Genomic DNA, 25,607 nt, shown 5'->3' with positions numbered 1-25,607 from the left:
CAATTCTCCTCCCCACCCCAAATCATTCCTGAAGCTTCACCTGGCAATTCTTCCATTGAAAAGAGATAATGCCCACTGCAACTGTGCCAAACGATGTGTGGGGCCAAGTTAGTGATGGGGGATAATCACTCTACTAATTATGAGGATTTCTAACTGAGTCACCTTTTGCTCAAAACAGGTAGCCACTGGAGCGGGTTTCCAGCTATTTGCTCTGTGGCTCATGATTATTCTTAGCACTAGGTAAGTTACAAGCACAGATCTCCCAACAGAGGGAGTCGAATACGAATCTATCCCAAGTTCACTCCTGTCATGACTGCCATATCTGTCCCATCAACTCAGCATGCTGAGGATTTGAGGTATGCACCATGGGAGGAGATAGGATCAGTAGATATAGGGGGGGCCCTTGTTTCCAATGTAACATATTTGAGGGTTGTCCTTATTCCTGCCCCATTTTGATATGGGTTTGATTTCTTTTTGATATGGAAATTGATATCAATTATTTTTTTTTACATCAAAATGTTTCGAAATCACATTTTATATTAAGTTGATATCTGTTTTATATAAACGGCTATATAATGTGTGTGTGTGTACTTTGATACATTTTGATATACAATTTATATCAAAATGATATGAAGTGTATATCAAAATGGTTTTAATGTTCGACTGCGCTGTTGCTTGGTTGAGGGTAAAGTGAGTTGTGAGGATTTAGACGACGAGTGTTAGGGTTTGGTGACGTGACAATGATGCAGGTGTGGGTGGTGGCCCGTGTGTGAGAGTTTTATAGAGAGGGAGTAAAAATAACACTGCAGAATTCTCTGGGTGTCTGGAAAATGTACTGCAAAACACTTTTTAAAAATATAAAAGATACACCCCTTGAAAAGGGAGATCATGTGCGGATCTCAAAACACAAGGCCATCTTCACGAAAGGGTATGAGCAGAACAACTCCATATTACGGGGACCCCAGACACTCCATGAGGCTGATGGGCGAACCAGAAACAACTTTGATCCTAGTGGCCTCCAGACACTCCTTGCGCCTCGATGAGCAAACCAGAACCAACTTTGATCCTTGTAGCCCGCCCGAACTTCTCTGGGGCCCCCCTTTAAGATGAATCAAAAACTGTGCTTCACCCTCTGTGGCATTGGTGTAAAACTCTGTGATTGATGTCTTGGTAGCAGCAGCTCTTCCGGCGTAAAAACCTTGGTGATGACGAAGCAATGGGAACCATGCAGACCAAAGTGGGGCAGATGTTGAATTTACAAACAAACTCTGTGGTGCCTGTCCCACAGACACTCCATCGGGTGCAGCAAACATGCCATACCCAAGCAGGCCTAGTGTTGTATTTGCAAAAGAATGCCAAATCCCACGAACCTTGCTGACGCTGTAACAAAAGAGAGTACCCCATTCTGTTTTTTTTTAAACATTCCACATTTGTTACTTCATGCAGAACAGCCCTGTCCCAGTGCCCTCAAAAGCCCCAGTAGAAACAGGTTGCATGATTCCATTCAACTCGGGTCATCCACGATTTGTTCAACCATCTGCCAAAAGCGCCATCCCTGCTCCATCCATAATTTGTTGAATCAGTCGCTCTACAAATCATATCCAGGGATTGCGACGTCAGTGCCATCCGGGTGTTGTAGGACATTTCCTATAAAAACAGAGAAATATATAATCAGTGGCTTATGATGTTAATATTTATACCCCAAGTCAGAATATAAGATCCTGAATCTCGGTGGCTTAAAAAACTTCAATCACTTGTGTGATCTGTGAAACATTTACAAACTGAACATTCTTTCATAAAAGGTGCCATTATATTTTAAAATCATGACGCAAAGTTAAGAAAACAACGCAAGAGCGACTATGTAACCATTAGATACATTGCGGCTTTATGGACTGGTAGGGACAGCCGCAGGTTCGCCGCTGCAATACCACAGATGTCCCTAATGGTCCGAACGGCTACCCTGTCCCTAATGGTCCAAATGGCTGCACTGTCCCTAATGGTACAAATGGTTGCACTGTCCTTGATGGTCAACTGTGCTCTCCAGCAAATAAATTTGACACACAATTTTACATATCTAATACACATTTGTGTTTTAAAAATGGACACACACACTATGCTGGAATTTGTGATTGTAATAATACACATGCACACCACTTTATGCATTATGTGCTTAACACACTGAGCTATCCTCTGAAAGATCACTGTGTCTAATCTATCTATCTATCTATCTATCTATCTATCTATCTATCTATCTATCTATCTATCTATCTATCTATCTATCTATCTATCTATCTACCTACCTATCTATCTATCTATCTATCTATCTATCTATCTATCTATCTATCTATCTATCTATCTATCTATCTACTTTCTATATAGCGCTTTTCACCCCTAGGCCTCTAAGCGTTCACTGGACAAAAAGAACATAAAACATAGAAGTCAAAAACAGATGAGTCATACAGAAAGGGCTAAAATGGAACTAATCTGGACCTGAATCAAACAGATGTGTCTTCAATCTTTTAAGGGCAGACGACAGCTGGTTCCAGAGAGAGGGGTCCCAGGCATTAAAGCTTGTGTTGCACAGTTTTTTCAACAAGACAAAGGGTTGTTGTAAAAGTGTGTCTTTATTTGATCGAAGGGTACAACGAAAAGGTGTTTTGGAGAGTCTGGTTGAAAGGAAGTAGGGAGCTTTTCCTGTTAAGCAGTTATGGGAAATCATAATGCCTTTGAATCTTATTCTTTGGGTGTCTGAGAGCCAATGCAATTTCCTCAGGCCGCTGGTAACATGGCTACATCGGCTAATGCCACTAGACGGCCAAACTGCTCCGTTCTGAATCACTTGGAGACTTCTTATATTTGCCCGAGGTGAGCTAATCCGTAAACTATTGCAATAGTCTAGTTTAGCATTGATAATAGCAGCTGCAATCATGGCTCTATTTGCCTCTGAGCGATAGGGACGGAGTTCCCATAGCAGATGGGTCTAATAAGAACAGGAAGATTTAAAATGGAGCACATGTTTTTCAAAAGAAAGATGAGGGTCAAAGTAGACCCCAGAGTTTTCACGTGATTGGAGACCTTGATCAAATTATCTGCAATCAAGAAACTACTGTAGGATGGAATACACTTCTTTAGTTTCATTTGTGTGCCCAGAATGAGTAGCTCTGTTTTCCTGTTGTTCAAAGCTAGAGAATGTTTTGCCATCCAGAGTTGTATGCTGTTGAAGATGAAGTTGATCATTTCAAGGTCTTTGCTGAAGTGGACTAAAAGTCCAATCACAATCAGGGTGTCGTCTGCATAGTTAGCAAAACGTACACCCAGAGAGGAAAGAAGTTCACATAGGGGTTTTATATAACCATCGAACAACAGTGGGGAGAGGCATGATTCTTGTGGGACATCGCAGGTCAATGTTGCTTTGCTGGAATGTGCATTATACTTGGTTACTTAAACATTACGGGGACCTAGGAAGGATCTAAGCTAATTGGCTGCAAGAGTTGAGCATTCACCCATTTGTATAAGTCTGTCGGCCATTGTGGTGTGATCAACAAGATCAAAGGCAGCCAACGCATCTAAGAGGAGCAGCAAAGCCTGCCCGTCTCTGTCAATGATCTCAATGATGTTGGATTTGAGATCTAAGAGGGCAATTTCCGTTCTGTGACGGGGACAGAAACCAGACTGAGCAGTGGCAAGGATATTATTTTCTTGCACATAACTTTGATACTGGTTTGTTGACAACTTGTCTAGGATCTTTAAAAGAAAAGGAACATTGGTAATTGGACGAAAGCTTCCAGGGTCATTGACATCCAGATTTTCCTTTTTTAATAAAGGTGAAATCTGGGCTTCCTTAATGTTGTTGGGAACCTACCCTCCAGCAAAGGAGTGATTTACAAATGTAGTAATCCATGGCAGGAGTGAGCTCTGAAATTCTTGAAAGAGCAAAGCAAGAAAACTATCCCCTTTGCAGGATATCGGTTTCAGTTTAGATATGACATCTTGAACCTCACTTTCCGACACTACTTGAAAGAAAAAGGAGGGAGGACAATGTTCAGAGGAAAGACAGACAGGGGGGGTTTCAATTTCAGAAGTTTGTAATAGTTTAAGATGATCTGCAATATTTTGTGGATGAGTTTTAATGTTCAGCGAGAAGGCATTATGGATAGGTTGACACCAAGCATTATCTGCATCTGGAAGGAGGTCAACTGGGATACCTTTTAGTTCAGAGAGCACTTTAAACAGTTCCCTCAGTTTAGATGTATAGATTCTATTCTGATATTTAGTCTCTCCTGAGAAAAGAGGTATCAGAGGGAGATATACGCCACAGGCATTCTGCTTTTCTCTTTTCTGCTCTAGCAGCAAGAATATTGGTAGATAGCAACAGCTTATGGGAGGTTACTTTTTTTGGGATGGCAGTTTCAGAGGGGCCAAGAGTTTAAACGACTGATTAATAGTGTTCCTGAACATTGAGGTAATCATTTCCAGGGGAATATCCTTGTCCGCAGGGGGACAAGGGGAGGGCAGTGGATGCAGAGATGTCCTCTGAAAACCCTTTACAATTTCTACTAGGAACAGATGTTCCTGGTGGACACTAAAGGTTTCACCCTCTCTATATGAGAAGAAACTTCAAAAACAATAAATGGTCAGACCAGGGGCAGGTCTGGGTGTTAGCATTGGAGAGCACCATGTTTTGAGACACTATCCAGTCTAGGGTATTATCTGCAGTATGGGTAGGACCCGTGACTTGTTGAATACATCCAAGATTTTACAGTGTGCGTATTAGAGATGCAGCATTTTGGCATGTGGGGTCATTTGCTCATAAATTGAAATCACTAAGGACTAGAAACAGTGAATGTGGTTTGGTGGTGTTGCCAATCAAGGCCAAAAATTGTTCTTCGAAGGAGGGTGTTATGATTGGAGGTCTGTAAAGGAGAAGTATACTAAGAGAGTTTGCAGCATTTAGCTTATGTTTGGCTAACAAAACCTTGCAGTGTTGCAGATGAGGTATAATGTTTACGGAAAATCAAGGCAACACCTCCACCCTTGCCAGTGTCCCGGTCCATGTGTAAAATGTCATAACCCGCAGGGATGGCAAGCAATGTGGAAGGGTAGGCAGCATTATGGAGCCAAGTCTCAGTCAGTGCGATAATGTCAAGTTTTTGTTCACTAATAAAGTTTGCAACCTCTATGGCATGACTGATTAACTAGCGTATATTAAGCAGAATAAATTTAAGGTGCATAGGATTCGGCAAAAGTAAGGATTCTTGATCAGGTCTTGAAGTAGCATGAGTGCAGTGCTCCTCTGTGCCCGGTCGGGGTTAGGAAGGTCCTTAGTGATATTACCTTTATTAGGCAAAGAGGAGTGGGTAGATATCAGAGAAAATGCTACATTAGTATCTGAAGCATTAGAGTCTGCGGTTACGGTGGCAAATCCTACCCGTCTATTCCTTTGAATTGCAACAAGTAAGCTGCAGCATGTAGGCATGCTAAGAATGTTTGGATTCACAATGAGGACACAATATGAAGAGTACAGGAGCAGCAAGCAGCCCTACCCAGCACTAACCAGCAACAACCGGCTTCTAAACCATCACTGCACCAAAGTTTATCAAAATATGTTTCAACTTGGCTATTGTAAATGTCAAAACACCCCCACAGAAATGTGATTCGGGATTGCTGAATCAGCACGTGATTGACAACAACAGCCATGCAATAGGGTTAAATCTGCAACGGATAGCAGTAAAATATCCAGCCGTTTGCTATTTAAGTTTGGTGAACAATGCAAGCCGACTTCTTTAGACAAGATGGATCTGTAGTTTAAACACTGCATACCAGAAATTGCTAATGCTCTCTGAAGCCAAACTTTCAAATACTGCATCACTTAACTGAAGTAGAGTGATGTGTTAAAGTTCTGTGTTTATCAGGAAATGTGCACGTGCAGGTGCCTGGGGCATTATCATGAATGCCCCATCATTTAAAATGTTTAATATTATCTCTTTAGATTGTGTGAGCCCGCAATACTAAACCCCGGGTTTCCTGACAGTGTCATTTCATCACACCTAATTAAAACACTTGGTTAAACCCCCCGGGCATAACACAATCCCAGATTCATGGGCTGTCCTCTCAGCCCTGGATCTCTTGACATTGCCAATTTGTCCCGCCTATTCTAATAGCTATTTAAAGTCCAGGTTTATGAGGAGATATGCACACGTGGGGATCTGGGGCATAATCATGAATGCCTTTTCATTTTGAATGTTTGAAATTATCTCTTTAAATTGTGTGAGCCTGCGATGCTCAGCTATGTGTCTCCTGACAGTGTTATTTCATCACACATAATTAAAAAACTTGGTCAAACACCCCGGGCATAACAAGAGCACCGATCCACTGGCTATCCCCTGTCTTCTAATCTCAAACTCTGCAAGGGGCAGTGCACTGTCTTTCAGCTCGGCACAGATGCATTCAATGAAGCCTTTTACAGAACACTTGGAGCTTTATTTTCTTTTTAATGAGGGAAATGCATTGCCCGCTGCCGAGCATAGGCCTTTCAGTTCGGCTGTGTTCAAGAAATGGGGAAATATTATATATTTGTATTTTTTTAACAGTTTTAAATCTCCTAATTGGTGTGTGTGTCTGTGTAACCCCTTCCAGCTACACAACTGTATTGCTTGCGAGTGACGCAACATTTTTTACAGAGCAGGCTGTTCTTATGTATTGAATTCATTTAGACTGCTGCAAGCTATATGGAAGGACATAAATCACACACCCACAAACACACACACAGCCTTAAATCCATTTAGTTCTAAAATATCAAACATGCCAGTGTTTAAAACAGCACACAAGTTTTACAGGCCCATTTATCTATAGCAAGGGGTATTTATTTATTTATTTATTTATAATGTGTTCATAGCCATTACTGGCTTTACATATACAAACATAGATTAAAACACAACATCACACATTCTTCAATTGTTAAAAATTAACATACAAAAATATCCTCTGATAGGTCCTTTAAAATTGTTAAAATTAGTTCATAAAATCTCATCATATGATATATCAGATTTGTGTCATTCCCTTCCATCAGTCTTTGCCATGTGATTTTTATCTCCTCAATTAGACTAGAATTTTTATATTTTAAGAGATACTTTTCACGAAGATTTGCAAGACTTTCACAGTGACATAGCAAATGTTTGGCAGTTTCAATTTGTTCCATGCCACATAATCTGCAAAACCTTATGCTTCTCTCATAACCCAATTTTGCAGCAAGGATCTCCATCGTGTCACAACGATTAAATTTAAACATGGAATACTGTCTTACAATGGCTGCAATGGGGAAAGCATTAAGACATTTGCGTTTCGCACGCTAGGGACCAATGCTCAAGAAATAAGCCACTTGTGGATTTTGTGGCCAAGGAAATCATATCACGTTCCTTTGCATGGCTACATATTACTCCTTGTAGTAGTTTTTTGATCTTAGCTTGCTTTAAAAGTTATAAAGTTCTATTAATCATTTTTAAAAATAACAAAAGCACACAATTGCACCCCCGCTGTCCACACATTCACATTTCCCATCAGCCCAGGAACATTACACGTGTTTTGCCAGCTTCTATTTTCAATGGTTCCATGGTCCTTACAAACATACATGCCTGGGCATGTCTGCCCTGCCGCATCCTCAACAAGGGCGTGCCCAAAACCAACTTTTTTATATTTAATCCATATAAATCATGTTGGCGATCCCCCTAGATTTATATTAAAACTCTCTAAAACCCATTTCAAGTCATTTAACCACCGGGATTAATATTCATAAAACTCTTAGCACCATGTGACGTCACCCAATCTGCCTAGATTTATATTCCATCTCTATCAAACTCTCACACATGCAGCACTACCCACTCCTGCGTCATCGCCGCGTCACCAAACCCTAACACTCGCCGTCTAACTCCTCACAACTCACTGCCCTCGACCAAGGAACAGCACACACGCGCTCTCTCATCATTTTGATATAGACTTTATATCAACACGTATCAAAGTACACAAACACACTTTATATAGGCATTTATATAAAACAGATATCAAATCGATATAACATTTGATATCGAAAAAATTTGATATACAAAATTAATTGATATCAAATTCCATATCGAAAAGAAATCAAACCCATATCAAAAGGGGCAAGGAAGAAGGACAACCAGGTGGCGTTCCCACATGTAAAAAATGTTACATTTGAATAAAGGGGTCACCTATAACTACTAGGGTCAGATGCAGGATTAGGGTTTTTAATTATATTCATTGCAAAGTTTGCACACTCTCATGTGCATACCTAGCATCCATACCCATTGTAGGGATAATCTCTCCATGATGGGCGGCCAGATGCTCTGAGCCAGGATCATGGAGCACAGACCCATTTTCACATTGATGGAGTGTTTCATGTGTCTGTTGATAACAAAGGTCTTTCTTGCTCTGGATGGTACAATAGCCATGTCCCTGCTGTCTCAGGCCTCAACTGCATTGGAGAAATATTCTATGGCATAGAACTGTGTCGTCATGCTGTTGATGGCCTCAGAATTTGTAGGGAATGATATGGGGTGGGGCATCCATCTCATCATGGCATTGAACACCTTTGAGAAGACACAACATAAGTAGGGCTGAGTAATTACATGCAACAAGGACACAGTGTGCTAGAAACTGTCTGTGCAACAGAAATGGAACCATTTGTGGTGGTTCATCCGGTCACGGACTGTGTTGTGATAACAGTTTTCATGTACATTTGTATGTTGCACTTGATTTCAGAAAGGAGGCTGAAGATTCTGTGCATGCCAAGTGGGAGGTGGTAAGTAAATGCTGCCCCGTAAGAGTGTGGTGGTTGAGCCTGTCCTTGCACACCTTCTGTGGATAGTGACTTCAATCTCTCCTACACCTCATGCTGTCCTAGCACTGCTGCTCAGGGGGATGGGGGCAGACTGATAGACCAGAGGGGGTGGGTCTGGGATGAAGGGTGATGGGTCGGCTGAGAGGTCCTGGGATGCAGGTCGATGGGCTGCCTGGGAGGACTAGGGTGCAGACTGATGAGTCACTTTGGTGGGCTGGGGGGTCAGGTTTATGGGCAGATGGATTGCCTAACCTTAAGGACTGAGTGCTGACTGATGGCCTGCGTGTGGGGTGCTCAGGTGCAGGCCTATGGCTTGCTAGTGCATGTCTGCTGGGATTTGGATGATGTTCTGCCTTGCCAGGAGGCCTGGGTGAAGATTGATGGCCTGCCTGAGAAGGGATGAGGTGCAGGATGATGGGCTGTCTGCTATGTTCTGGGTGTGCAGGGTGCAGACTGGTGGGTCTCCTGGGAAGGCCAGATTGTGTGCTTATGGACCATCTGGTGGGAGACACAGTGATCTGAGTTGCTGTCCTGCCTGGGTTGGGGGGCTCAGGTGCAAGCTAATGTCCTTCCTGGGGTGCATGGCTGGGGTTTAAGGATGATGCCTCCGGGGATGGGTGCAGGATGTTGGGCTGCCTGAGGGGCTATGCAGTGCAGTATGACGGGCTGCCTGGTCTGAAGGCTGATGGTCTGCCTGGAGGGGCTGTAGTGCAGGCTGATACCCTTCCTATCCTTAGGCATGAGTGGAAGCTGATAACCTTCTTTGGATGAGGGCTGCTTCAGATGGACATAGTCAGGGATTCTCATTTGCTGTCTCTGTCAAAAAGATGAAGAAGAATCTCCTTCCATAAGCCTTGAAAATCTGGACTTTGTTATAACTATAACTTATGTACGCTCTCTCTATTGTTGATTTTATCCATCATCTGTTGGAAATACACGTTTTCCCTTGTGAATCGCACCTTTCCTGAGCAGGTGTTACATGTTTTGGTGTAACAGTGGATGTAGAAACAGGTTTCAGCTTCCAATGTTATTCTCATGAAAGTTTTTCTGAGGCAGAATGTGGTTAGCTTTATTCTCACTTGTTAAATCCATGTGGATTCACCTCCTTGAAAGCATGTCATTTCTGTGTGACCTTTCAGGTGACCTGGAAGCATTATTCTCATTTTGAGGAATATGTAGCGCAGCATAAAAGGAAGGAGTGCAAAGGTTCCTCTTTACTTTTGCGTGTTACTGTATCACTTTGTGGGTCTTGGAAAATGATCCCCACTGCGCTTACGCAGCTGGTGTATAGTCCATGAACATACATGATTCTGGCAAGTGTATTCTGCTCTAAACGCAACATCTGTGCAAACCCTCAAGAAAATCCAAACAATGATGGGAGGGCCCGAAATTGTAGAAAGTGCAAAATAGCGTTTGGGAGAGTCAGTCAGTATTGTGAGGCCGAAAAGCTGTGGAATTGCCCAGCCCACATCAGACAGTAATAATTAAAGATGAAAACCACAGCATTAGAATAAATGTGTGTATAAACTAAACATTATCTGTAACTACACTGTAAGCATCCTGTTGGATACTGCCTATACAAAACCTAAGTCAGAAGAAATTGACCTATTCTAATTGGTTAGTTTATATCCCTATTTATGATTAGTTTGTACAATAAAAGTTTATATTTGGATGTGCACCCCCCTGTAAATTTCCCAATCATGTGCAGTCAGTACGGAGAGTGAAATCCGCCATCCCCAGTAATAAACTAAATACAAGGCCATTCTCCTCTGAGATCAGATCACTTGGCAACCCGTGCTTCGCCCGCACCTGCAGCTCTCCCACGTTAACACCTGTCCTTGTTACTATCGCATACTTCTCTGGCTATGCTGAGGACGAAAACCATGATTTCATTGTGTGTTAAACTGTCTTGGGAAAGATTTCATGAGAAAACGTAACCTAGGCCTGAAGCTTAAAATAATAGCTAATATTTGCAATCATCACCATTATAAGACTTTGTTTGACGTTATTCCTGTTGCAAAATGGCACAATAAACAATTAGTTAAGAACAAAAAAAGAAAGAAATATAGCACATATCCATTACAAGTATTTCATACAATAGACCCGGTCGTCTGTTAAAACACATTAAAAAAAAGAAATACAGGTTTAAGATTAAAAAAAAATGTTACATAAAGCAAGTCAGTCAGATGATAAAAAACATTGCTTAAAAAGTTAAATCAGCGAGCATAACATGCTCTCTGAAGTCAGCCTCAATGAAAAAATTAGGCAATCAATTAAACCACATTCAAATTGTGCACAGATTTATAATATGTTTTAGCCTGTGCAAAGCTGTAGATGTTTGCAAGATTGAACAATGGTCCGAGGTACATGTTTCGAAAGGCTGTATAGCCCTCGTAGAAAACCATAAAATGTTCAGTAGTGTCTGGCTGAAACCCATAGTCTGACAGCTTCTTGAATTAGTACAACTCAATTTATTCGTGTAGCTTGCCACATTGAGGGTTGTTAGCCCTCAGCTTCATATATAATTCTCTAGCGTAGGGAGGATACGTGAGATCCATGTATTTTTCATAACCAGGGTTAATTTTGCTGAGGACATATTCTGTCGGGTTAGACCAGAAACTGCCCAGTTCGTATTCCTCAAGCAGAATGTTGACTTCCAGGCTAATTACATAAGAAACGGTGTCCCTAAACTCGTAAAGATCGAGTCAGGCCCAGAGCCTCACCCAGTAGAGAACTTTTCTCAACGCGAATACATCACCTATCAGGGAAAAGTCCGTTTTTAAATGAATAAAAGCATTTGTGCTGCTATTTCGAAGCAGATGCAGGCTTTTTAGAAATGTATTTTCTGCTGTAAACAAGATAGTAGTGTTAATATAACCACATATATCTGCACCGTAGCGTGCTGAGGATTTTGCGTGTGAGCTATACATTTCCAATGATGGCGTTGAGGCTCCTCTCCCATGGGATATAATAAAATGTTTAACCATTGTTAAACGTTTCTATTAAACTGTTCTGCAAGTTAAACCATTCTGCAAGGAGCTGGCAAATGCTGCCCCAGTCTCTACCTCACCTGTCCCTTCCCAGGCCCTCTGTACGGCTGTGGCTTCTCACTCCCTCTGGGCCCCCTGCAGCCCCCTCCCTTTTCTGCGTTTCCTCTCTTCTCCCCCAATGAGGTGTCTAGACAAGACCGATCTATGAAAACCTCATGTAAACAGGTTCTTCCCCGTTCTTCCAAAACCATCAAGGACCACCTCTCCCCAGCCCTGACTGAGTCTGACTTCTGCAACAACGCATTTACCTCTGCAGCCTTCCCCTCCTGAAGCAGTCCCTTGTGCACCCTCTTCTCAAAAAGTCCTAAGCCGACCCCTCCATTCCAGCTAATCATCGCCCGATCTCTATCACTTCTTTCCTGGGCAAACTCATAGAAAATCTGCCCATCTCCCAGTGTAATCTTCACACTGATTCTGTTGGTTGTCTCCATGACCATCAGTCTGGTTTTAGAGCAGCCAGAAACATGGAAACTGCTCTCCTGAACATCTGTGAAGACCTGCTTTCTAACCTTGATTCCAATCTCCCCTCTGTCCTCATCCTACTTGATCTCTCCTCTCCCTTTGACACAGATAACCATGCCACCCTGCTCAACCGGCTCTGTGATAATCTGGGTATCACTGATCAGGCTCTGGCCTGGCTTACTTCTTTTCTCTATTACCTACCCTTGAGGTCCAACTTGGGTCCGTCTTCTCCTCCATCTCTCTCTCCACCTTCGTTGTTCCCCAGGGGTCTAACCTCTATCCCTGGTTTTTCAACCAGTACCTGACAAATCTCTCGCCACTGCATTGCTGTTTTCTGCGCCAACTTCCAATGCTATGCTAATGAAACCCAGCTCACCTTCAGTCTCCCCACTGACACCTCTTCTCCTTCTCTCATCCAGGATTGTCTCTCTGCAATCCAAGAGTGGTGTGTGCCAGACGGTGACGGAGTCGGAAGCAGAGTCAGAAGCAGAGTCGGAAGCAGTTTGCAGGGCAGCTCTTCCCTCGAATCCCAAGAGCACGAGCACGAACACAGACACGGAAGTGAGCGCCAGACTAGGTGCAGGCAGGCAGCTTGCAGATCCTGAGCAACGAGCACGGACTCAGTCTAGCACTCCCCAGACCACTCAGTCCACCCAGACCACCCAGACCTCTGCCTCGAGTGTCAGTCATTGGACAGGTTATTGGATACATCACGGTGCAATCTGAGGGCTGAGATCTGAGGAGGTGACACGTGACACGGACATGGACCCGAAGGACACAAAGGAAATTCGGTGGAGCTTGGAGTCGAGCTTGGAGTCGGGTTTGGCACAGAGGCAAACAGGAGAAAGTCCAAACAAAACCATACAAGTAAGACCCCGAGGACAACTACTCAAGGGGGAGCACCGAGCTTGTGAACGGAAGATTGTGGGGGTAACCCTTTGATCCCGCTCGCTGGTGCAAGAGGACTGGGTGGAAGGCCATATTTATCTGGCCCTCGAGATTGGAGATTGGAGATTGGGGGGTGGCAAAAACATAGGGTAGACTCTGGGTTCTATAAGGAGGCAAGGTGTATAGTTGCCCTCGCTTTGAACAAGGTGTAACTTTCGCCCAAAGAGAAACACTTTTTGCGGGTTCTACAGGCTGCTTACACCACAAGGATTCAATATAGCTGCCAAAGGGGCTGGGTTAAAATTAGCAGCTCTACCTGCAGGGCCCAGGCAAACCACACCTCAGCCTCCTTAACATAACCTCCCCACTCTCAATAAAATGAAGCTGAGAAGCACAGCAGCCTTCGAACCAACAAATGGAAAAGACTGGAATGGTTCCTACGTAGCTCCTATGGTGTGCTCAATGGCACTGGAGACCCCAGGCATGGGAGATCAAAGAACCATGCAAAATACACCATCAGTGGTAACATTAGCACTGGTGCATGGAACACCGGCTCAAGAGACCGAAGTTAAGGAAATTCAAATTGGCCAAGTAGATATTGTAAATCAGTGGAGGCGAGGGTTGGAATATACGGTTACAACAAAAAATATCCAAATGAAGATTAAAGAACACTTCAGCAAAAAGAGACACAAGAGCTTGAATGATGTGGCAGACCTAAGAGAGAGGAGCTTGGGGTTCTCCAATACCAAGAGCAGAGGAAGAAAGCCCGGGGGCGACCAGCTCAAGTCATGTTGCAGCTGAGAAGCGGGAGAATGGAGGGGCTCAGATATGGAGGAACAAGACCTAGAAGCCCTAGGCGAACTCTTGGGGGAAAATAGGGAAATGGATTCGAGGAATCGAGCATTTGGAAGAGAGAAGGAGAACCAGAAAGTCCACCTGGTGGATGATTCAACATTAAAGGCTCTAACTTTTGTGCTAAATTTACTGGTGTCAGTGTTCGAACTATTGAAAGGGGAGGTACAAAGCCAAGCTGGAATTCTTCCTGAATTAACGGATGAAGTGGCCAAATGTGACACCTCATTTGTGGGGCTAAAGAACATAGTCATCTCCTCCATTACCCCCACGATAAATGATATACAAATTGAAGTAGCCAAGCAGGGCCTCGACATTTCTTCTATCCAGAGACTTTCTCTCGCAAACAGAAAGGAAGATGGCATGTCATGATCCAAAATCAGAGATTTATTACAAACTATACACCCCCCGCCTGGACCACAAGAGTCAGAGCCGGTGGAACCGATAAAAAACATGTGATGACATCCCGTTGTCGTAATCCACTCTGGAGGAATTCATGAGATTGGCGCAAGTGGCGGAGGATCAAGTGGAGGAGTCTGGGGGAAAAAAGGAATGTAAGTATTGAAGGCCAGGATGACATGAGGGAAACCGGGGTAGCTGGCGACTCGGACATCAAAACCTCGAGAGGCAGAGCGGAGAAGTGCGAAAAGAAATGGAGGTGTGAAAAATGGACAGAAGAGCACCCAGAAAACCCCCCAAAAAAGCACGGAAAAAAAATCCAAAAATCGGAAAACTCAAAAAGTTAAAAATGCAGGGATACTTAATTTTGTGAACAACATCAGCATACCGATTATTCAATGACATCATGACACAGTAAAAGGGGACTTGCATAATAAAGGATCTGCTGAGCCAGTAAGTGAATTTGGGTCACAGGCAAAAAATCCACCTTCATCAAGCCAAGCTCAATCATCTGTGAAGTTACGACAACAGAGAACGGCGGAAAGCACTCCTGAGATCCTGCGTGTGAGTATAGGGATGCAGAAAGATGAACATCCAAACTCACACCAAAACTCACTTAGGCAAAATAAGGGAGACATTAAAGCCTCAAAAGTGAAGATTGCCCCAATTTTTATGCAAAGTAAGGCGAGTAAGAGAAGATCCGTAGCCAAGAGCCCAGACATGGATGAAGAGGGTCAAAATTGAAAATTGCGCCTATTTTTCTGGTAGCCCCCAAGAAATCAGCGAACCTAGCTACTGCCAGAGAGTCAAGCACCTCGAATGGGGTGGCATTTGAAAAGGGAGAAGGGAAGTTTCAGACAATTCAGGGGATATGGAATGATTGAGGAAAATCGAAAGAGATTATGCAAAAAGAAAGTGGGGCTACCTGCCAATGATACAGCAAAATCAAACAAAGGGAGCAAGGAGAGGAAGACAGAACTGTCTTTGAAGTGTCAAGATTGTGGTTGCAATCAACATGAAAGAACAATCACTGTAAATCCCTTAGCAGAAATACGATTCTAGCGGAGTTCGAGATAATCAAGAGCTTATACCTATTCGCTTCTGGGGACATAGAATATGTCAAATTTCCTGATTGTAAAAATGGCCTTAAGGTTGAAAAAGGGCTGAGCTTGACTAAGGCGCATGAAGCAATCACAAAAGCGGATGGGGCTTTAGAAGAAAAAGGCATAGAAGTGGTTATAGATGGGTCTGAATTTAACCAGAAGGAGGCAAATCTGCAGCTAGAATCTGTAAAGAGGAGTTCCCAGAATCAAGAAATAAGTCCAAGGTGACGGAGAAAGGAGGGCCACACAGTCATGGTAGAATCCTCTAAGGAAGAAAATGTGTTGGCTGCCCTCCCGGAAATTTTGGCCCAAGTTTTGTCGAGCATAGGTCTGGGCTCAAAACAGCTTTAGTCAGACTGCCCTCCATGTGGTGAGTTGGAATAGCCGGGTTCCAGCACTTTCAGAGCAAAAAAAGTTATAGACTACCTCTGGGGTAATATGGATATCTTGATCTTTCAAGAAACCTGGATGGTGAATGCGATAGAGATAGAGGGATGGTGAATGTGATGGAGATAAAGGGCTATCCAATCCACTGTCTTCCGCCAAGTCAAAAGCCACTGGGCAGGCCAGCCGGGGGGCTCTTGATGGCATCTAAAAATATTTCAGTGAAAAATGCCAAGGTAATCTTTAAGAATGAAATTGGAATCTTGGCTAGCTTAATCCAGCTTAGATTTGATATCCAGAACCCGTGGGTAGTGGTGATAGATGTGTACTGGAACCCAGCCTCTTCCAAACTTGAAACATTCTTGGACATCTGAGGGGGCGTATTGCTAACAGTAAAGTCAGACATGGGTAAGGCTAACATCATAGTAGCAGGGGACTTTAACTCTAGGGGCCTCATTACGACTTTGGAGGTAGCCATGCCCTTAATAATGGCATGGCTGCCTCCAAAACTGTCTCCTGGGCCCGGTTCCCTGAATGGGGAATTACCGGGCCATTCCGAGTTTGGAGGGCATGGTAATTCCTCCTTCAGGGAACCCGGGCCCGGACCTTCCCCATTCCCATTCGAGCCCCCAAAGGGCTCAATGGGGATGGGTGCGGGAGCTAACAACGGGCCGATTACGACCAGCCTGTTGTTAGCTCCCTGGTCCCCTCGCGGGACCCGGTAAGGACGTCTGGTAAAATCTGAGGTCCACATCGGGTCCCGCAAGGGAACCTTGTGACATTGCGGAATGGGTTGAACAGCGCCGCCACCATTAGCAGCACCCGTTATCCCATTCCGCAATACTTGTAATGAGGCCCTACATGTGTAGAGTGTTCAAATGGGAAGGAGGGCTCAAAGGGAAAAAAACTCTCAAAAAAAGGGCAGAAATGGTTATTATTCATGAGCTCATGGGACCTTGAAATGTTAAATGGGAGCTCAGAGGGGGGAAAAGGAGTAACCACAACATGGAGGCGTGGAGACTCTTCTTCCACATTAGATTATATATTGGTCAGCCCGAGTCTTTTTCCCAGAAGATCCACAATGGAAGTAAACGAGGAGTGGGGCAGCGAACATGCTAGGCTGGAGCTGACCTTCCCAGATATCCAAGGTCATCAGCAGTGGCTACATAAACAAAAACTGGAAGGAACGAAAGGCAGAGTTAGGCTAACCAAATATGGGCGAGGGGGAGAAAAATTAAATAAAGAACTAAAGAGGATTCCAAACTCCTCCCTGATAGACCACTGCCATCCAGATAAATATATTTGTTTTATATGGTCAACTGTGCCCCCAAAAATGCCATCCATTGGAGCCAAACAACATCATCTGCATGAGTTTGATGAGGAATCAAAGTCTAAAAAAAGAGAAATGAGAATTGAACTATGAGGCCTTAAAAGACGGAATATGGCTCCTGATAGGTACAAAAAGGAAGCAAACAGCATTAGAAGTAAATATAGACATTGGTCAAAAAATCACAGAATGGCAAGATTACAAAATGTTGGGGAACATATGTTGCAGCTCTTGGCTGAGACTAACACTAGAGGGTTTTGGTCAGTAATGGGTCAACTAGATCACCAATCAAACAGCTCACTGTGTAATCTGGTTACAGAAAATAAATGGGTTGAACATCTCTCAAAAATGTTCAAGAAACCCATTAAGGATGGGAGATGTCAGATACCGAATGGTCTCTGGTCCTGAAGGAGGAGGATATTGGGGAGATAATTATGAGCTCCTCATTGTCCAAGGCTGCCGGCCCTGGCGGGCTGACGTATCAGGTTCTTAAAAACGAGCCAGAGTTTTGGGCTGGGTTTCTGAAGAACCTATTTGGGGAGATTCTGTCTACAAAATGCTTCCCTCCATCCTGGAAAACAGCACTTATTATACCACTATTCAAGGGGGATTGACCCCGCAAGCTATCGTCCAATTGCCCTATTAGATATCGAAAGCAAGATCTTTATGAGACTGGTAGTTAAGGGCCGATTACGACCAGCCTGTTGTTAGCTCCCTGGTCCCCTCGCGGGACCCGGTAAGGACGTCTGGTAAAATCTGAGGTCCACATCGGGTCCCGCAAGGGAACCTTGTGACATTGCGGAATGGGTTGAACAGCGCCGCCACCATTAGCAGCACCCGTTATCCCATTCCGCAATACTTGTAATGAGGCCCTACATGTGTAGAGTGTTCAAATGGGAAGGAGGGCTCAAAGGGAAAAAAACTCTCAAAAAAAGGGCAGAAATGGTTATTATTCATGAGCTCATGGGACCTTGAAATGTTAAATGGGAGCTCAGAGGGGGGAAAAGGAGTAACCACAACATGGAGGCGTGGAGACTCTTCTTCCACATTAGATTATATATTGGTCAGCCCGAGTCTTTTTCCCAGAAGATCCACAATGGAAGTAAACGAGGAGTGGGGCAGCGAACATGCTAGGCTGGAGCTGACCTTCCCAGATATCCAAGGTCATCAGCAGTGGCTACATAAACAAAAACTGGAAGGAACGAAAGGCAGAGTTAGGCTAACCAAATATGGGCGAGGGGGAGAAAAATTAAATAAAGAACTAAAGAGGATTCCAAACTCCTCCCTGATAGACCACTGCCATCCAGATAAATATATTTGTTTTATATGGTCAACTGTGCCCCCAAAAATGCCATCCATTGGAGCCAAACAACATCATCTGCATGAGTTTGATGAGGAATCAAAGTCTAAAAAAAGAGAAATGAGAATTGAACTATGAGGCCTTAAAAGACGGAATATGGCTCCTGATAGGTACAAAAAGGAAGCAAACAGCATTAGAAGTAAATATAGACATTGGTCAAAAAATCACAGAATGGCAAGATTACAAAATGTTGGGGAACATATGTTGCAGCTCTTGGCTGAGACTAACACTAGAGGGTTTTGGTCAGTAATGGGTCAACTAGATCACCAATCAAACAGCTCACTGTGTAATCTGGTTACAGAAAATAAATGGGTTGAACATCTCTCAAAAATGTTCAAGAAACCCATTAAGGATGGGAGATGTCAGATACCGAATGGTCTCTGGTCCTGAAGGAGGAGGATATTGGGGAGATAATTATGAGCTCCTCATTGTCCAAGGCTGCCGGCCCTGGCGGGCTGACGTATCAGGTTCTTAAAAACGAGCCAGAGTTTTGGGCTGGGTTTCTGAAGAACCTATTTGGGGAGATTCTGTCTACAAAATGCTTCCCTCCATCCTGGAAAACAGCACTTATTATACCACTATTCAAGGGGGATTGACCCCGCAAGCTATCGTCCAATTGCCCTATTAGATATCGAAAGCAAGATCTTTATGAGACTGGTAGTTAAGTAGATCACACAATGGGCAGATAACGTTGGGGCCCTTCCCCGTTTTCAAACAGGGTTTAGAAGGGGGCTCTCCATGGCATTAAAAGGGTTCATCTTGAGCCTGGTGAGTGAGCCTTCTGCCGGGAAGGGGGAACTTCCACTGTACGGGGCCTGGATAGACCTTTCAAAGGTCTTCGATCAGATCAGTAGAGGCAAGCTGTGGGCGAAACTCACACTGATAATCGAGCTGCATAGGGATACAACAGTGATGGTAAGATTGGATGACAAGGGACATCTGTCAAATACAGTGAAAGTAGAAAGAGGAGTAAAGCAGGGGTGTCTGGGAGCTCCCTTATTCTTTAACCAATTGCATATAATTAATATGCGGGGCTTCACCACTACGGTGTCCACCCTCCCCACGACACCTACTATGTGCCTGACTCCCACACACCCTTTCCGCTCCACTGTTACTTTCTGAGCAATGTCAGTAGCCCATGCTACTGGCACGCGATCACCTGATGCACTGTACGGTTTTTCTGCATATGTCATTGTATAAACATATATAAACAAATCGCACCTCCTGCCACAGCTGTTCTTGCACCTGACCAGCCGTCAGACTTATACCCGCCCATGCCTACAACTGAGCTACACGTGCCTACTCTAGACCTCTACCAGGCATGTCTGTACCAGGAGCTGAGTTGTAGTCTGTCCCTTAGTCTTCGGTCACGTGTTCTTACTAACATACTATCCTTCTGTTGTCAACATATGCCTATTGCAGTACCACATGCCTACAGTACCACAGGCCCAGAGCGCTTTGCACGACACTTAGCCCATTGTGCCTTATCAGCTGGACTTTGTAGGTACCTTATTGTGCCACACTACCAGCTGTTCTATGCATCAAACCAACTGTGCCATACTACCTGAGACCTGAGTCCCGTGTTACCTTATTGTGCCCTGCTATTTGAGACCTGATTCCAGCCTACTATGCCTCTACATGTGAGCCATGCATCTAGCCCATTGTGCCTTAACCTCTGAATTCTGCATTTAGCATACTGTGCCTCAATATTTGAATTCTGTAACTATCATACTGTGCCTCAACACTTGAATTCTGCAATTAGCCTACTGTACCTCAACATTTGAATTCTGTATTTAGCCTACTGTGCCTAAACTGTGCATTAACATTTGAATTCTGTAACTAGCCTACTGTTCCTCAACATGTGAACTCTGCATTTAGCCTACTGTGCCTCAACTGTGCATTAACATTTGAACTCTGCAACTAGCCTATTGTGCCCCATCACTTGAACTTTGCTTCTAGCCCATTGTGCCCTAACATTTGAACCTTGTATCTAGCCTACTGTGCCTACTGTGCCCTAACAATTGAATGTCATACTAAGCACACTGTGCCTAAAATCTGAGTTTTGCATCTAGCCTATTATGTTTTAACATTCTACATTTGTACCCAGTATTTTGTGCCCTGTTACTTGTTAGTATAGTGAGCACTTAGTAATTTGTCAGTATGTTCACTTATCTTACCATGGTTGTGTCAACACTCCTTGCTACCAATACTCTAAACCTTCTTAACGAGACCTTGAGAGTTAAACTGGAAATAGCCCTGTATAGTCAACAAAACATGATTTCTAATAACACTAGCCTTGCTCCTCCTAATTACGTAGACGATATGAGTTTAGGAAAGTATGATACCATCCCATGTACTATAACTGACAGAAACCTCAAACATTGTGCTAGACTCTCCAAATTGCATGAACCACTTACACGATCTCGACCACTTCAAATAAGAGAACAATTTGCCACCCTAGTATGAACTCTATTATTACTAACCGGCTTACTCACACATCTGATCTCTGCACCACTGTAAATCAGACTGGGACAGCTAACCCTATGCCTAGAGTCCTTAATAGTCCTATTCCTATCCAGATCTCAGCCAAAACAGAGGCGTTCCCCCTCAAGGGAGCACTTTTAAATGCAAGATCCCTAGTGGCCCATGACAATGACATAGCTGATCTAATCACAGAAGAAAACTTGGCCTTCATTGCCATAACAGAGACTTGGCTTCATCAATGGCGCTGGACCTGTGCTACTGTTAGCTATACCAGATGGTTATACCATCTCCAGACAAGATAGAGATGGAACCTGAGGTGGAGGAATTGCCATCATATCTAGAGAGAGCCTTTCACTGAGACTAGTCCCACAATTAACTCTGCAATCATGTGAAACTCTCACAGCTAAACTCCCTCTAAACAATTCCCAATCATTTACTATGCACCTAATTTACAGACCTCCAGGGCCCCTTGGGACATTTTAGGAAGATTTGCATAGCATACTTGCCACCAACCTTAAACCATCCTTACAACTACTGTTGCTAGGCGATTTTAACCTAGGATTTAATGATCCAGCGGACAAGCATGCTTTAGAAACAACTAATACCCTTAATGCACTTGGCCTATTGCAAAAAGTTAACAATCCCACTCATATAAAGGGTAGAACTTTAGACTGGATAGCTGATTACAATTGTACAAGAACCATTACCGCTATCACGCCTCAACTCTGGACTGACCATTCACTGGTGACCTTCACACTATCCACCACCAGACCCCAACAGATGAACTCACACAAGGGTGCACCCTGCTTAACCAGAAACAAAAAGAACATCACTGTAGACAAAGTGATTCTTGCTGTACTCCCTACCTTAAAAGCATTGTCATGATGCCTACCTCCAAGGAGCCAGACAGGGCCCGGCACCCTCAGAGGCAGGCAACATGTATACTAGGGAAGTCCCAGCCACCCCAGATAGGGGCTCTTTGGACTCAGTCCTGGCGCCGTTGGCGTCAGGCTCATAAGGGAGAACAGTCCTGGCACCATCGGCGCCAGGCTCATACAAGATATGAAAGGAATAGTGTTTGGTGCAAACTTACCTGGCAGACCATGCTGCAATTTCCTTACCTGGCAGATAATTCTACAACTTCCAGATGAAAAAGGAACTACTTAACCACACGGGTGTGGCTGGTGGCAGGATACAAACCTTCAGTGGGAGGATACATACCTGGGACTACTTGAAAGGCTATTTTTCGCGTTGTTCTGCTCATAGCAGCTGGACGCTCACGATGCCTGCTCCTGCTCCAGTCCTCGACCACGCCTGCCAGCATCCTGGAAACACCTAAGGATAGAAAAGGGAAGAAGAAACAGGTGAAAACAAACCTTACCTGTTAAAGCTGCATTCCGGATTCAGCGCGCCAACGTTCCTGCAAAAAGACATCATTTAGTTTAAATACTCACCGCGTCGCATACATCTCAGCGCACTTCTCTTACCTGCACGTGGCGCCTTCAGATCTGCGACGCCCATCCAGATCTCCTGCAGCATTCCAGCACCTACGGGGAGACCAAGAGAAGAAAGCAAGGTGAGAAGGGGAAAATAACCAAGAAGCACTTACCCGCCAAGCTAATTCTTCTTACCTTCGGGTCGATGCCATTCCTTGGGCATTTCAGCACCCCGGGCCCCTATGGGGAAAAAGCAAACATCACATTAGTGAATACAAGAACCGTAGCAAACAAACTATTTTAAAACTTACCTGCTTACAGGTCGGACTCAGCTTCTGCTTCGTACCGGCTTCATTTCTTCGGCATTCTCGAACTCCGGCCCCTAAGGAAAAAGAGACAGGAAAAGACAATAGTGGGCCTACACCAGAACTCACCTGTAATCAGGTTTTTGACGGAAACCGCCCTCAGCCCGGAGTCTTCCATTACCCGCAAAAGAGAAGAGGAACAGTTTAGACTCAAGCTTGCCATAAACTTTTACGGTACTCACCGGAACAGACAAGCGAACTCGAACTTACTATCCAGTGATGTAACTGGATCACAACGCGCCCCTGCATCAGAGAGCTCGCCTTTTCAATACCTAAGGTGAGTCTCCACAGGGAATTACAGAAGGGTTGCAAGGAGGGTAAGAAGGGGAACGGGAGATCAACACAAAACCCGCAGAGTATTAACCCTTCCTTTTCGCTCACAGAAGGGTATTCGTCCGAGCCAGACAAGCCGGATTTTGGGAACCCAGCCCACTCCATCTTCAGGGTGTTGAACATCTCCCTCGAAGAGGCCACTGCCGTCCAGACCACGCCCGCGCCTCCGTGGGAACCAGGTGAGTGTTACAGCATTACCCGACAATCTTGACCCGAGTATCATGGTGCATGAATACATGAATACAACAAAATCATGCTCACCACGTTGGATAAAATTGCTTCAGTCAAACTAAGAGCAAGTTAAGCCAAAGCCCACGTTAAAAAATGGTTCACCCCACAACTAAAGGATCTCCGTCTACTGAAGAGAAAGTGTGAAACTACCTGGAGACTATGCCCTTGTACTGAGAACAAAAATAAACTAACAACTACCTCTGCGCATTATAAAAACAAATTTTGCCTTGCAAAAAATAATTCCTATAATGACCGCATTGCCAAATCTAATTCTAGTATGAAGGAACTATTTACCATACTAAAAGAACTTGAGTCCCCGATCTCTACACCTGACATATGCGACAAAAACAAAATCTGGTGTTCAGATATTCAACAGGCACTAGCTAATAAAATCAACACTCTCTGAAACAAAATAAAACTAAAGAAAGATTCTTTGAATCTACCGCACTTGGCTAACACCATCCTGCTCAGTAATACACCAACTGCCCAGACTAAAAGATTCTGTTTTACCAAAACATCTGCCCTAGAGGTAGAAAAACTCATTTTATCCCTCAAGCCATCCAATTGCAAAGGAGATATCTGCCCAGCACATATTATAAAAGATGCTGCTAGAGACATCTCTCCATTTATTTCTAAATTGGTCAATGTTTCATTCTCCTCTGGCACTATCCCTGTCAATTTAAAACAATACTGGGTTCTCCCACTTCTAAAGAAGCAAACTTTAGATCCACATATTGCTACCAACCACCACCCCACCACAACAGTACTGTTTCTACTGAAAATACTCAACAAAATTGCCTATACACAGATTCAAAAATACCTTGAGCTACATAAACTTCTAGGGGTAGGACAATCTGGCTTCCACCCTCTACATGGGACAGAAACTGCCCTGATTGATTTGAAGACACAGATTGATGAGCTGAGAGACAAAGGGCAAACAGCACTGCTCCTATTACTTGATCTCTCAGCTGCATTTGATTGAGTAGATCATAAGGTCCTTTGCAGACACCTGCACTCAGCAGCCCACTTTTCCACTGAGGCTATCAAATGGATAGAATCCTTCCAGAGCGAGATAACCATGAGGGTGTTCTCCCCATCAGCAGCGGCGGACCCTTTGCCGATCCTATGTGGGGTACCTCAGGGCTCTTGCGTTTCCCCTACTCTATACAATATATTCAGCAAGCCATTGTTCGATGATCTGGACCTTCTGGGTATCACCTACACTAACTATGCAGATGATACACAGATTCTCCTCCCGCTTTCTAGGGATCATTGTGAGGACTTGGCGTTGGAGAATAGGGTATACCTCATCATTCAGGCATGAATGGCCACTCACGGTCTATGCCTGAATGATGATAAGACAGAGCTGATAATTCTAGGTACTCATTCTAACATCGGTACATTAGGTCATAAATGTTCCTCATTTACCATTGATGGAAATATTATTAAGGTATCCAAGCAGGTAAAAACCCTTGGCTTCTACCTCGACTCCACCATGTCCTTTGATAAACAAGGCCTCTACCACTGCCTACACATGTAAGCTTAGCACAGCTGGCAAGCCTTTTCTCTCAAATGAAAGTTGCATTATCTTGGCTAGAACATTAATTCTCTCTAGGTTAGATTATTGCAATGCTCTCTACAGCGGCACCAACAAAGCTATCATCCAGATATTACAAATCTTACAAAATAATGCTTTACGAGCTGCACTAGGCATGAACAAAAGACTTCACATTGCCTCAACCAGACATCAATACAAATGGCTTTCCACCTACAATAAAATACAGTTAAAAATGGCCCCCTTGACTCACAAAGCCTTAAACAATGTTGCACGTAGCTACTTAATAGACAAACTGACAAGAAGAACCTCTAGTCGGCCAACAAGAATTGGAAATACTAATTGCCTTGTGGTACCTAGATTTAGGCTCACTAAGATTGGTGGCAATAGCTTCCCTGTGCAGGCTGCTAAACTTTGGAACTCCTTGCCTCATGAGCTGAGAGTAGACCAACCTTACCTACACTTTAGAAAGAGATATATCACCCATCTCAACTTGACTGTTGGCTAGGTAGTCCTTCTCCTAC

This window comes from Ambystoma mexicanum, chromosome 3p, assembly GCF_040938575.1.
Source record: "Ambystoma mexicanum isolate Mex_15411 chromosome 3p, UKY_AmexF1_1, whole genome shotgun sequence".
In the NCBI taxonomy this organism is placed as follows: domain Eukaryota; kingdom Metazoa; phylum Chordata; class Amphibia; order Caudata; family Ambystomatidae; genus Ambystoma; species Ambystoma mexicanum.
This window is presented reverse-complemented; position numbering follows the sequence as displayed.